This window comes from Cavia porcellus, unplaced genomic scaffold (genome assembly GCF_034190915.1).
Source record: "Cavia porcellus strain 051 isolate PalLab524CR breed Dunkin Hartley unplaced genomic scaffold, mCavPor4.1 scaffold_23, whole genome shotgun sequence".
Taxonomy (NCBI): Eukaryota; Metazoa; Chordata; class Mammalia; order Rodentia; family Caviidae; genus Cavia; species Cavia porcellus.
In genome coordinates this window covers 8,507,634-8,522,082 of record NW_026947506.1, presented here as the reverse complement: position 1 = coordinate 8,522,082, position 14,449 = coordinate 8,507,634, and the positions used below count along the sequence as shown (strand labels likewise).

At 41.0% G+C, this 14,449-nt stretch overlaps 1 long non-coding RNA gene across 1 annotated transcript; it reads right to left on the bottom strand.

The window, feature by feature from the left end:
• Positions 1-3,250: 3,250 nt before the first annotated feature.
• LOC134472310 (uncharacterized) lies at positions 3,251-13,764 on the bottom strand. Its single transcript, XR_010042150.1, has 3 exons — positions 13,659-13,764; positions 11,202-11,307; positions 3,251-3,433 (listed from the first exon to the last, which is right to left on the bottom strand). It is a non-coding gene; the product is annotated as an uncharacterized LOC134472310 (long non-coding RNA).
• Positions 13,765-14,449: the final 685 nt, after the last annotated feature.

The following is a 14,449-nucleotide window of genomic DNA, read 5'->3' as shown; positions in this document are numbered from 1 at the left end:
GATTTCTTTTGAAGTGCAAAAACTTTTTAGTAATATGAGATCCCAGTTGTTGATTCTTCGAAGTATTTCCCGTGCAGCTTGTGTTTTGTTGATGAATTCTCTGCCTACCTGTATGTATCCATGATTTCTACCTACTTTGTCTTCCAGTAGATTTAGTGTTCCCCTTTTAATATTTAGACCCTTGACCAATCTTGACTTTAGTTTAGTGTGTGCTGATAGGCGTGAGTCTGGTTTTAGTGATTGGCATGTGGATAGCCAATTTTTCCAACATCACTTATAAAAGAGCCTATCATTTCCTCCATGAACATGTTTAGTCCGTTTGTCAAATACAAGGTAGCTGAGTGTCTTTGCAATAGTGTTTGCATGTTCACATCTATTCTATTGATCCTAAGATCTATTTCTTTGCCAGTATCATGCTGATTTTATCACTGTGGCACTGTAGTATAGTTTCAAGTCAGAAATAGACATGTCTCCTGTCATACCTTTGTTGCCCAGAATTGCCTTTACTATTCTATGTTTCTTCTGTTTCCAAATGAATTTTAGAACAGTTTTCTCTAGATCTGTAAGGTGTGTTAATGTATTTTGATTGGGATTGCATTAAATCTGTATAATAGTTTTGAGAGGAGGGCCATTTTAACAATGTTGGCTCTTCCTAGCCAAGAGCAAGGACTATCCTTCCAAATTCTAATATCCTCTTCAATTTCCTTTTTTAGCGTAGCATAATTTTCAGCATATACATCTTTTACATTCTTGGTTAGGTTGATTCGTAGGTACTTCTTTTTTTAGATGCTTTTGTGAAAGGTGATTATTTCCAGATAAGCCCTCTCTAAGGAGTTTATTTGTGTACTGGAATGCTATTGATTTTTAAGTGTTGGTTTTGTATCCAGCTATGCTGCTGAATTTGTTTACTACCTCTAGTAGTATTATAATAGAGTTTGTTCAGTCTCTCATGTATTGTATCATGTTATCTGCAAATAACCCTTCTTTTCCTATCTCTTTTCCTTGTATTTCTTTCTCTTGTCTGATTGCTCTGGCTAATATTTCTAGAACTGTATTAAATAGGAGTGCTTACAGTGGAAATCCTTGTCTTGTTCCTGATTTTACTGTGAAAGCATTCAGTTCTTGTCCATTTAATATAATTTTGGCTGTTGGTTTGCCACAGAAGGCATTATTGAGATTGAGGTAGACACCCTGTATTCCAAGTTTCTGAAGGGATTTTATCATGATCAAGTGTTGGACTTTATCAAAAGCTTTTTTTGCATCTATTGAGATGATCACGTGGTTTTTGTTTTTGGCCCTGTTGATGAGGTATATTACATCTATTGATTTGCATATGTTAAGCCATCCCTGCATTCCTGGAATGAATCCCTCTTGGTCATGATGTACAACCTTCTTATGATTTGCTGCATTTTATTTGGCAATATTTTATTGAGAATCGTTGCATCAATGTTCATTAGTGAGATTGGCCTATAGTTCTCCTTTTTGGTTGGGTCTTTTCTCTGAATTGTGTATCAGCATGATACTTGTCTCTAAGAATGAGTTAGGGAGGATTGCTTCCCTTTGAATTTCATTGAAGAGTTTAAGGATTATTGACATCAGATCTTCTCTAAATTTCTTATAGAATTCAGCTGTGAATGCATCAGGACCTGAGCTTTTCTTTGTTAGTAAGTTTTAATCACCTTTTCAATTTTGGTAGCTGATATTGGGTTATTCAAAATTGTTATATCTTCTTGACTGAGCTTTGTTCATATGTTTCTAGAAATCTGTCCACTTCCTCTGTTGTAGAGGAAATAAAAAGCAGTCAGGACATGTTTTCAACAGTGTCTTTCCAAGAGCTCTTACTTCTGCTCACCGCAAGATCCTTGCTGGCCCCCAGCCCTGTGATCCTTTTTAGGAAAAGGGACCCTGTTAGATGTGTTTGCTCACAGCACAGGGGACAGCACAGGTATTCCATGCCCTCCTGACTGCCACTGTCCCAGTGGGGAAGGATGTTGACAGTCCTCCTTCCTTTACAGGTGCCCAGGAATGAGCAGGATTTCCTGGTTCTGCTGTGGATTCTACCATTTACCTGTGGTGCTGCCCCCTGCACTTTGCCTACTGGTGCCTTTTGAGGATGTGCTAACTGATGAGGTACGGCCCTCCTGCAGGAACCCACTGCAGTGAGTCACTATAACATGCCGCTTTCTGGCTCTCTTTTTGCCTTTATCTGTGGCATCTTCATCTAGTCTTTGTGGGGATTAGAAGAAAAATGACTTGAAGTGAGAGTCCCAAAGGTCAATAAAACCTACAGGCAAGGGCAAATGTGATCCCTTCCTCAGGCAAAGAGGCAGGACTCGGTCAGCGCTCAATTCTCTCATCCTCTTGGCCTTCTTCAGGGCAGACACAAACACTGCAACAAAATTTTTCAAGGTGACCAAAGCATGTTCTTTCACCTAGGATGACCACAAACCCTGACAAGCCTGCCTTAACTATTCAGCACATGCACAGCAAGTTTCAACAGAGAAGGCTGGGTGAGGGATGAAGCTCTGTATCAGGTCCTCTGTGATTACATTTTTGAGGTGTGACAGATAGACAGTACTGTAAGTTCAGGAGAGCAGAGACCTGAGCTCACTGTGCATTGCTAGATCCCAAGTCTTGTGCCTAACCCTGGACACTCAACGCTTGGAGCATAGAGCTCATGCTCCTTACCACAGACACTGAGAGTAAAGTGCATATTTTACTGTTTTAAATCAACACAGTTGAGGTCCATGTGTAGCCACAGGCACGAGGAGCCCTAAACCCAGAGCCCTGGATCCAATTCCATGTGGGGCTGCACAGCATCCCACAGGATCTTCCTCATCTTATGCTGTCCTTTCCTGCTGTGACCTAAAGAAAAGTTGAGACAGAGAGGTCAGGAGAGCAGTATGCATGATTATGGACATATATACTGAAGAAAGGGTCTGATTTAATCTTGAAATCATTTAGTTTTACTGTGTCATTAAGATGTACGATGCAGACAGTAGAAGGCTGTGTGAAGTGTTGCAAGGTGACCATGGTACCCTGGTGAGGGATGGATGATGGTTTTCTACAGTGAACTAAGCCTGCTGTAAGTTTACTCTTATTTACATTTGACTTCCCCCTTTCAATGCCTGTCACTTATGTGGTGCACAATTACAAGTGGCTAAATTGGTAAACGTAAAGAACACGCACATTCAAGATTTCTGTAGAATGATTTACTGCTACACAGGGCCATAAAATCACAGTTTATTACAGGCCACAGGAGGGAGAGTCCTGCTCCAAGATCATTGGATCCACAGGAAGGACATTATGTCATTCTGAAGAAAAGGCACAGTGCTTTCGTGGGTCCTGACGTTCCACTACAGAGTAGGTGCAGTTACCAGGATGCAAGATGATACGACACTTATTTGTGTCATAATTCACAGGTAAAGCAGCTCTGTCATGGGAAAAAGAACAAGACTTCTTACAGGAATGTAACTGCAACCTGCACCATCCTGCTGCCCAGTTTAATGGGGTCCTATTCATCAATCTAGGTGCCCCTGACTAGCAGTCCAGAACTGAGCTTCAGATTCCTGAAACTTTGTGTCCCACAGAGTCACATGGACCATCCTTCACACCTGCAAAAACTCCACCCTCCATGCACAGAGTACGGAACCTTCTTTCAGTGCCAGAGCAGGCCTCCCAAATGTGGGGAATGGAGGTCTTGCTAACCTGGACCTTTGTACTCTTCCTATCAAGAAAGTAGCCATCCCAGCTGTTACTGGAATGTGGGAAGAAAGGACTGTCGCTCAACAGCTTGATGTCCAGTACCCTGGAGAGGTGATATAAGAGAATTTCTACCTCAAGGTCAACACCAGAAGATCCATAGCAGAGAGAAATAATAAAAAAGAATCTAATACTCTAAATAATTAGAAAGTAATGGTTTAAAAATATTGTGAATGTATTCAATATTATCCAACTAAGTGCTTTAAAATGGTTAAAAGATTTTAGTAGTATATGGAATATGCAGTTTAGTAATGAAATCCTGCCATTTGTGTGCACAACCAACTTACTGGGAAAAGAACTCTCAATGAATAAAATCATTATTCTACACACACCTAGCATGGGAGGGGGCACATTTAGGAGAGACTCAGCAGGGACACAGAGACATCATGTGCTCAGATGTCCAGAGATGAGGCTGGGTTCAATGCATCCAGTGGCTCTCTCACTGAAGTCTGAATAGTGGACCTGGGCAGGGCTGGTCCTGGGCACAGCTGAGGCCAGGTCACCTACCTGCCTTATCCAGGGAAACTCAGCCTAGGCCTACAAGTATCTGGGCATTGTCCTGCAGAGGTGCCATGCTTTCAAGTATTGTCCCACAGAACCTGAGGCAATGGGTTCTGTACTGCACACAGAATAAAAGTGGAAGATCAGGCACACAGCTCCTTTGACTTGGATGACCACCCTGCCACCTCGGCTCAGACGTTGTGTCTGTGCTCAGAATGCTTTTTCTGTGTGCTGGACCTTGAGCACAGGATCCCAGATACCAATCATGAAAGGATAGAACTTTTAAAAACAACAAGGCAGCATGAAATGACAATCACCAGATTCAAGATGATGCCAAGAGAAACAATATAAGAATAGGCATCAGTGAAGATGCAGTAGTCAATGTAAATGACATCGCTAAACTATTCCCAGAAGTAATAGCAGAAAATTTCCCAATCATGGAGAAAGAATCTGATATACAGATAAATGAGGCATATAAAAAACCAAACAGTTACAACCAATATAAATGTACACCCAGACATATAAAAATTAAGATACCAGACATACAGCATGTAAACAGAATATTAAAAGCTGTTATACAAAAGACACAACTCACCTATTAAGGAAAGCCTATTAGAATCACAACAGACTTTACAACACAATCCGTCAAGTTAACACGAACTTGAAATGAGGTATTTCAAGTTCTAAAAGAAAAAAACTTTCATCCCAGACTGAGGTACCCAACACAACTGTCTTGCAAATTTAATGGAGAAAAAAGATACTTCCATGACAAAGAACAACTGAAGAAATTCATGTCCACCAAACCAAACCTAAAAAGACATACCAGATAGACATAAAAATAACCATAATCCACAGAAAGAAACAGAAGGAAACCAAGCTGGGCAAGAAATTAAACAAGGGAGAAAAGCAGAAAACAAACAACAGGAACATAACATGACAAAGTTGAACCAGTACATGTCAGTTATATCCATAAATGTAAATGGTCTCAATACACTTATCAAAAGAAACAGGTTGACAGAATGGATTAAGAAACAGAATCCCACAGTATGCTGTATACAAGAAACACATCTGACTGAAAAGAAAACCACAGATTAAAAGTCAGTGGATGGAAAACAGTATTCCATGCAACAGGAATCCAGAAGAAAAAAAAAAAACAGGAGTAGCTATTCTGTTTTCAGACAAAGTGAACTTCAAACCTAAAATGATTAAAAGAGATAAAGAAGGTCACTACATACTTGTTAGTGGAAAACCTCAAGAGGAAGAACTAATAATTATAAATATATTTTCACCAAATACAGGAGCACCCAACTATATAAGATAAATACTAATGGGCATGAAAAACCAAATAAACAGGGGCACAATTTTAATAGGGGACATTAACACCTCACTGTCACAGAAAGATAGATCAACTAGACAAAAAGTCAGCAAAGAAATAACAGAACTGAATCATACTTGTGGGCCAATGGGCTTAGTGGGTGTTTACAGAGTATTCCACCCAACCACAGCAGAGTATATATTCTTCTCAGCTTCACATGGGACACTCTCCAAAATAAACCATATCTTCACTCATAGAACATTCTTAAATAAATACAAAGTGATTGAAATTATCCCATGCATAATATCTGACCACAGCACACTGAACTTGCAAATCAATGACAAAAGAAATTGCAAAACCTGCATAAAAATATGGAAATTAAATAACGACCTTCTGAACAACCAGTGGTTACAGATGAAATTAAAGAAGAAATAAAACAATATCTACAATACAAGGAAAATGCAGATATAACATAATGGAACCTATGGGACACAATGAAAGCAGTCCTAAGATGGAAATATACAGCAATAAATTGTCACATCAAGTAAATGGAATGAGGACAAATAAGCAACCTAATTCTATATCTCAAGCTTCTAGAGAAAGAGCAAGTCAAACCCAAAGCCCCTAGCAGAGAGGAAATTATAAAGATCAGAGCATGAATTAATGCAATTGAAACTAAAAAAAATACAAATAATTAATGAATCAAAGAGCTGGTGTTTTGATATATAAACAAATTTGGTAAACATCTAGCCAACGTTCTCAAGAAAAGAAACAAAAGAACTCAAACTCACGCAATAAGGACTGAAAAAAGGGAAATTACTACAGATCCCATGGAAATACAAAAGATCATGAACACTTACTTTGAAAATCTCTACTCACAAGGGTGGGAAAAACAGAGTAAGTGGACAGATTTCTAGAAACATATGAACTAAGAAAGATTAGTCAGAAGACATAACAATTTTGAATAACCCAATATCAGCTACCGAAATTGAAAATATGATTAAAAATTTACCAACAAAGAAAGGCCCAGGTCCTGATGGATTCACGGTTGAATTCTATAAGAATATTTGATGTCAATACTCCTTAAACTCTTCAATGAAATTCAAAGGGAAGCGATCCTCCCTAAATCACTCCTGTAGACAAATATCACACTGATACAAAAACCAGAGAAAGACTCAACCAAAAAGGAGAACTATAAGGCCAATCTCACTAATAAACATTGATGCCAAGATTCTCAATAAAATACTGCCAAATAAAATGCATAATCATCAAGAAGATTGTACATCATGATCAAGTGGGATTCATTCCAGGAATTCAGGGATGGTTTAATATATGTAAATCAATAAATGTAATACACCACATCAACAGAGTCAAAAACAAAAACCACATGATCATCTCAATAGATGGAGAAAAAGCTTTTGATTAAGTCTGACACGTGTTCATGATAAAAAAAAACCCTTCAGGAACTCTGAATGCATGTTGTCTATCTCAATCTCATAAAGGCCATATAATATTACAAACCAACAGCCTACATTATATTAAATGGACAAAAACTGAAAGCTTTCACACTAAAATCAGGAACAATACAAGGTTTCCACTATCAACATTCTTATTCAATATAATTCTAGAAATATTAACCAGAACAATCAGACAAGAGAAAGAAATAAAAGGAATAAAGATAGGAAAACAAGTTAAAAGATCATTTTTTGCAGATGACACGATACTTCACGTGAGAGTCTGAACAAAGGTAGTAAACAAATTCAGCAGCATAGCTGGATACAAAGTCAACACTTAACAATCAATAGCATTCCAGTACACAAGTGAACTCTTTAGGAGAGAAATTATGGAAATATCACCTTCCACAACAGCATCTAAAAATGAAATACCTAGGAATCAACCTAACCAGGAATGTAAAAGGCTGATATGCTGAAAATTATGCTACATTAGAAAGGAGATTGAAGAGGATATTAGAAAATGGAGGGATATTCCTTGCTCTTGGCTAGGAAGAGCCAACATTGTTAAAATGGCCCTCCTTTCAAAACTGTTATACAGATTTAATGCAATCCCAATCAAAATACATTATTTTACAGATTTAGAGAAAACAGTCCTAAAATTCATTTGGAAACAGAAGAAAACTGGAATAGCAAAGACAGTTCTGGGCAACAAAGTCATGACAGGAGACACCACAATTTCTGACTAGAAACAAACACTATTGCAAAGACACACAGACACACAGGCACCTTCTATTTGACAAACGGGCTAAACATGTTCATAAGGGAAAAGATAAGCTCTTTAATAACTGATGTTGGAAAAACTGGCTCTTGCCAAAGACTAAAACTACACTCACGCCTATCACCATACACGAAACTAAAGTCAAAATGCATCAAGGATCTAAATGTTGAAACAGGAACACTAAATCTACTTGAAGACAGATAGGTAGAAGTCATGGATACATATGGGTAGGCAGAGAATTCATGAAAATAACACAAGCCACACAGGAAATGCTTCAAAGAATCAACAACTGGGATCTCATATTATTGCAAAGTTTCTGCACTTCAAAAGAAAACACCAACAAAGTGAAAAGAAAACCCACAGAATGGGAATGAATTTTAGACAGCAAACCCTCAGACAAAGGACTTATATCCAGAACAAATAAAGAATAGACATTAAGTCCTCCAAATATAAAGACCCTATACAAAAATGGGCATCTGAGATGAACACAGATTTCTTAGATGAAGACATACAAATGGCAAATAAATACATGAGGAAAAGTTCACCTTCACTGGTCACCCAAGAAATGCAAATTAAAACAGCATTGAGATTTCATCTCACCCCAGAAACAATGGCTGCCATTAAGAAACCAACTGATAAAAAGTGTTGGCAAGGATGCCGGGAAAAAGGAACACTGCTCCATTTTGGGTAGGAGTGTAGACTGGTGCACCCACTATGAAAATTAGTATGGAGATTTCTCAAAAAACTAGGATTGGAAGTTCCAATCAACCCAGGTATTCCTCTCCTGGGTGTTCTCCCAGAAATATTGAAAAGGTCATGTCACAATGATATATGTGCACCCATGTTCATAGCAGCACAATTTGTAATAGCTAAATCTTGGAAACAACCCAATGCCCATCAACTGCAGAGTGGATGAAAAAGATGTGGTAATTTATTACAATGGAATATTACTCAGCTATAAAAAGGATGACCTTGAGTTCTATAAGGGACAATGGAGTCAAATGAAGACTATCCTCTTAAGTGAAATAAACAAGACTTACATTACTAAATATCACATTGTATCTCTAGTGTAAAAACTAATAAAAACTGAAAAAGTAATAAGATCCAAGTGTATAATAGATGTTCTAAAAGTGAAAGGGAAGGAAAGTCCTCAAAAGGACATAACCGTGTGTGTAAGTGTGCAAGACAGATGACATTACTAAAATGTGTTGGCTCATTGAACAGAATGGTTTGCACAGTCAGTGTTTGAGTGGCTACCACTTTTTATGCTGTGATTTCACAACTCAAACAACTACTTCTAAGATGACAATATGTAATGTGTCAACTAGCGATTTTTTAGTGCTAATATCTTTTTAAATTCTGTATCATTCTACCTTACTATTTTGTTGTATTTTCTTTCTTTAAATAAATAAATAAAAGTGAAAGATCATGAGAAGACACAATGAGATGTGATTGAGTTCTTGAGAAGCAGGAGCTGGCTCTGACTTGGAGACAAATGAGCACACGTCCCAGAGTAGAGCAATGCACTGCATGGGGCAGGAAATCTGGCAGAAAGGTAGAAACGGGCACCTGGAGCCCTGAACAGGTACCCTTGCTTTCCTCTCCTGCACTTGGGACCTCAGGCCAGGCCCAGAGAAGCTGCTGTTCCTACAGGGTGAGCGGATACCTGCAGAATCTCGGTTCTCACATCCACCTGATAATGCCTAACTCATGGTGAGGAAAGTGGGACTCAGAGAGCCTAAGGAACTTTCCCTGGGACACACAGCAGTGTATAAGGAAATAGCTTCACACTCAGGTCACCGTGACTCCAGGATCAGGTCTCTGTCCTCACCACTCCTAAGGTCAGCCCATCTTACCCTGTACCCAGGTCCCAGGGAAGCACAGGGGAGGGTCCTGTGGACATGCTGGGATGACCCTGCACTGAAGCAGAAATGGGTCTGAATAGGAAGAGGATCGCTCTCTAGTGAAGAAGGAATCTTCCATCAGCCCGGATCCTGGCCAGGACACAAGAACATTACAGGGTCACACTGTCAGTGTGCAGCAGACACAGTGGAAAACCTGGAAATCAGGATGTAGCTATGAAGGGCTGCTGCCCTGCCTGAGAGGCGCCCAGGATACCAGCCTCAGTCTGGCCATCAGACTTCTCTCTGTCTTCACCATCTACTAACAATCAGGCCCCTCAACACTGTAAGTAAACATTCAGATTGGGAGGCAAAGTTGAGAGCTGCTCCTTTACAGCAGTTCTGGTAGCAAAGACATTCTCCATGGATGAGGGGGAAGCTCAGTTGTGGCTCACATTTCCAGAATGCTTTAGGGCCTGCGTTCTTTCACAAAACAAAATGCAAATCACTAATGTTTGTACTGAAAGACATTATAAACTAAGGAGTGGTACGCATGGGCTGGCAGGGGTCTATCTATGTTCTGTTGGCTTCCATAGATGCCCAGCCCAAAACTTGTGCAGCAATCATGCAAGCTTTGAACTCAACTTGAGCCTTAAGAAACACAAGACTTATAGGATAAGGCAGACTGCAGAGTGTTCCTCCCATCTCTCAGCCCCTCTCTCTACCTGTGCACAGCGCTCTTGGCAAATATGGTAAAGACCAGGCTCCAGGGAGTATAAGGCCAAATTGCAAAACCCAGGTTGTGAGATACACTTTCCTTATGCACCTATATGACTAGGGACATTTCTGAAAAAGTTGCCGATCACATTTGAAAAATAGCTAAGGAAAATGAAAGAGTTGGTTTAAGGACTGAATAAACAAAAAGCAGTCCAGCCATGCAGTACTGTATTATGTATCTTGAAATGAAGGGCATTCCAACACATTGCAGAATGGGTAAATTTTAAGGACATCACCCAAAGTTCACTTAACTAGCCTCAAATTACTAAGTGCCACACTGTTCTATTTTCTGAATCTCTTAGAGAAATAACCCTTATAGATGCAGATAGGACAACTGGTGTGGCCATGTTCTGGGGACAAGGACAGTGGTGGTTGACAGGTGCTGAGCTTTAGCTGTGCAAGTGAAGTGCGTGTGGGAGAGAGAGATGAGAGCTGCAGAGCGGTGTGGATGGATCTAATGGAAACCCACTTCCCCTCACACTGGCCTTTCCGGAATGCTGCCTTGTGCAAACTGGGGAGTGCGGGAGATGACAGGTGTGGATCCCAGCAGATGGAGGGTAGCAACTGTGCCCTCCCATAGAGGCCTGGGTGGTAACTGGGGGCCTTCTGGAAATGAATTTGATGGTTAAGTTGGGAATCTATGAATCTCCACTGGATTTTTTCTGTAACTCTGACACTGTGCTACAAACTTTTATCTCCATGAATGAATGAGAGCATGAGGTGTTGATCAGCCAGCAGCAGGTCCGGCCTGGCCAGCAGGGCCAGAGACTCACTTGGTGCAGCAATGTATCTCCTGAATTTTGCAAGTGCACACCTCACAGTGCGATGTTTCCCACGTTGAGAACAGTGGATTCCAGCGTCCTTCCTGATCCTCACATCCTGTAAAGCAGAAGAGACCTCATCAGTGGAGCCCCAAACCATGTGATAGGAAAATGGGTGTTAGAAAACTAAAGTCACTGCCCATCGCATGATCATAAGGCCTTCCACAGCTGCCTCAGGAAGGCCTCTGCATTGCAGCACGGCTGTATTCAGGGTCTGTGCATTCCATTCATGAATATCGTTTCCCTACACTGAGAACCAAGTTTACTCTGGAGATTGTATTTCCAGGCAGACATTTAGCACATAAGTAACGCCTTTCTGTTTACTGTTACTGCAGTCACAGGCGCTTGCTGTTCCAAGTCATTCTGCTTGAGCATCTCTGAAAAAATAGTTCACTTCTGTTTGGCTTTGAAACAGAGTCTTTCAATCACTTATGTTACTGCATATACACATATATATATATGCATATATATATACACACATATATGTGTGTGTATGGATCGAACTCATGACCTCCTGTTTGCCAGGCACACACTTGCACCACTGAGCCAAATCTTTGGATCCTACTGCAAAATCTTGGAGACTGAAAAGATTTCAAGCTCAGAATGAACAAAACCAATGTTTTAATCTCCAGCAATCAAGGAAACAAAGAGCACAAACAATTCTAAACCAGTGAAAACACCTGTGCCCATGGGTTTCCAAGCCTAAAACTTTGAAACCCATATCTCTTGCTGTGGACACACTAGACAATGTGTTTAGCACTCTAAAAAAAACCCTGTCCGATGCCAGTGTTCAAGCACAGCTTAGATCTGCTGGCGAGACCCTGGGAACCTTGTGAATTTCAAGGACACTCACTCAACATCACCTGATCTGCTCTGGAAAATAAACACTTGCCTGCCACCAGGTGCCCAGAGTCAGCACCTTCAGGCTAATACCTCTCCTGGGCTGGTAAACCCATCAACCTATGAATACCTCTTTGGATGCTGAAAGTGGTTCCCAGCCCTAATTGCTTGTAAAAGTCAACTAAGCTAGCGGCTGGGGATTTAGCTCAGAGGGCATAAGTGCCTGCCTGGAAAGCTCGAGGTGGTGAGATCCATCCCCAGTACCACAAAAAAAAAAAAAAAAAAAAAAAAAAAAAGTCAATCAAGGTATTTCTGAATATGTAGCTCTGAACCTAGACATCCTGCTTCCCCATGTCTTTGATGGATCTTGAGAATTCTTACATTTCAAGCTCTTGCCAGGTAATGCTCAGTCAGACAGAATTTTTTGTTTTCTTTTTGGGTTCAGATCCTGGTTTGTTTCAACATTGAGGAAACAAATTCTGCAAATGTGGGGTTATTTTAAGGACATGAATGAAAGATATTTGAAGCATTAAATAGGTCTGGGAAGGTGAATTTTGGTTGTCAGTCATAGAGAGTTGAATGGGAACCAGCAAGTTTGGTCTTTGTTATGGACAAGGAGAAATTTTGCACTTCTGACAGCTCAGTCTCACCAGACTCGGGTTCTGAGAAAATCCCATTCCCAAGATAAGTGGTAGTGACCAGCAGAACCTTCCTCCCTGCCTCCCTGCGTGGACAAAGGCCAGAGAGCAGCGGCTGTCATGGGGACGGGAAGGGGGCTGCAAGGAGGAGACAGGCTTCAGCGCAAGTCACCAGTGCGCCAGCCCGCACAGCCCGGGGCTCTGCCCAGGTCTCTGTCCTCTCCCCTCCGCTGAAGCATGATTCACACAGGCTTGCCTGCTCTTAACATGTGTACTTGATTAATTTTTTTTGTTTTACACACTCGTGTGTGCATGAACACACTCAGGCTTTTTCTTGAGTGTTTGACATTAAGTTGCAGACATCATATCCCTTCATCACTAACTGCTGTTCCAGAAACAATACCATTTCCTCATTTATGCAACCGTGAACATGGGCATGGGGGTGCACCTGTAATCCCAGTACTCTGGGAGGCTGAGGCAGGAGAACTGCAAGCTGGAGCCCAGCCTTGAGCCCTTTAGTGTCTTGGTGAGGCCTGGTCGCAAAAAAATACCAACTACAATTACTTTAAAATGAGAATTAAAATTAAAACGGGCTGGGGACTCCTGGGCATGGTGGTATGCACCATTAATCCCAACACTTGGAAGGCTGAGGCAGGAGGATTTTCACAAGTGTGAGGCCACCCTGAGCTGCACAGTGGAGCTTCTCACCCTCTACTTCCTAAAAGGTTTGGGAATGCAGCACAGTGCAAATGCCCTGTAACCAGAAAGAACTGAGAATGTTTGTTGTAGATGCAGGCTATGGTGGAGGCCCTTGTTTGTCTTTCTGTCACTCACTGCCCCTCCTGCCACGTACATTCAATCACATTAACCTGACATCAGACCCCATCTACCAGGCTGCAGTCACATAATGTGAACTAAACCCAGGACTTACCACGTGCGGGAACTAAATCAAAATATTCTTTCTTAATCCAAAAACACAGAGAACTGCATAAAGTTATGAAGGTGGCCAGGAGCAGGAGGCCTCCCAGGAGCGCTTTCTGTAATATAAGAAAAGTCACGGCAGGGTGTGAGTGCACCAGGACTACTATTGTGGGCTGAGAGACACCTGCAGGGCTCCCTGCAGACCGGGAAATGAGTGTGAGTGGCTCTTCCCTCAGGTGACACAGTCAGGGAGTGAGATCTACACTCACTGCGGAAACAATCAACAGAATGAAACCTGTGTCAAGGATCCCACAGCTGCCACGAGATTGTGCTCTCTTGTTGCAGTGGAATTTTGGGAAACCTTTGTAGATATGTTGCATATTTTAAGCTGTTTTTCAAATACATGGAAGACAAAAGCCAGAAATGAGAGAAGTTTTGAAAATAAGGCAACATGGACAAAGACATAGCACAAAAAAATCCCAGTGGAGGCTGCAGAACCCAGCAGGCCAGATAAATATCTGGGAAGACAGAGTAAGGTCTCGCTGAAAAAGGGACTTCTGCTAAGGACTTCATTTTCCACATGATAAAGACCTTGTTTTCATGTTTTTATTTCATAGTATTTTGTTTTGCGGTCTTCCACAAAACATCAGGACTGTATTATAGCCCCGATAAGAGGGTGATAAGCTCTGATACAGGTCTGGTTAGCATGTGAAGCAAGTTTAGAATCCAGGTACAAATTAGGTGAGGAATTACATGAGGGACTCTGTTTGTCAGGGTTTTACTAGAGAAATCAGATATAAC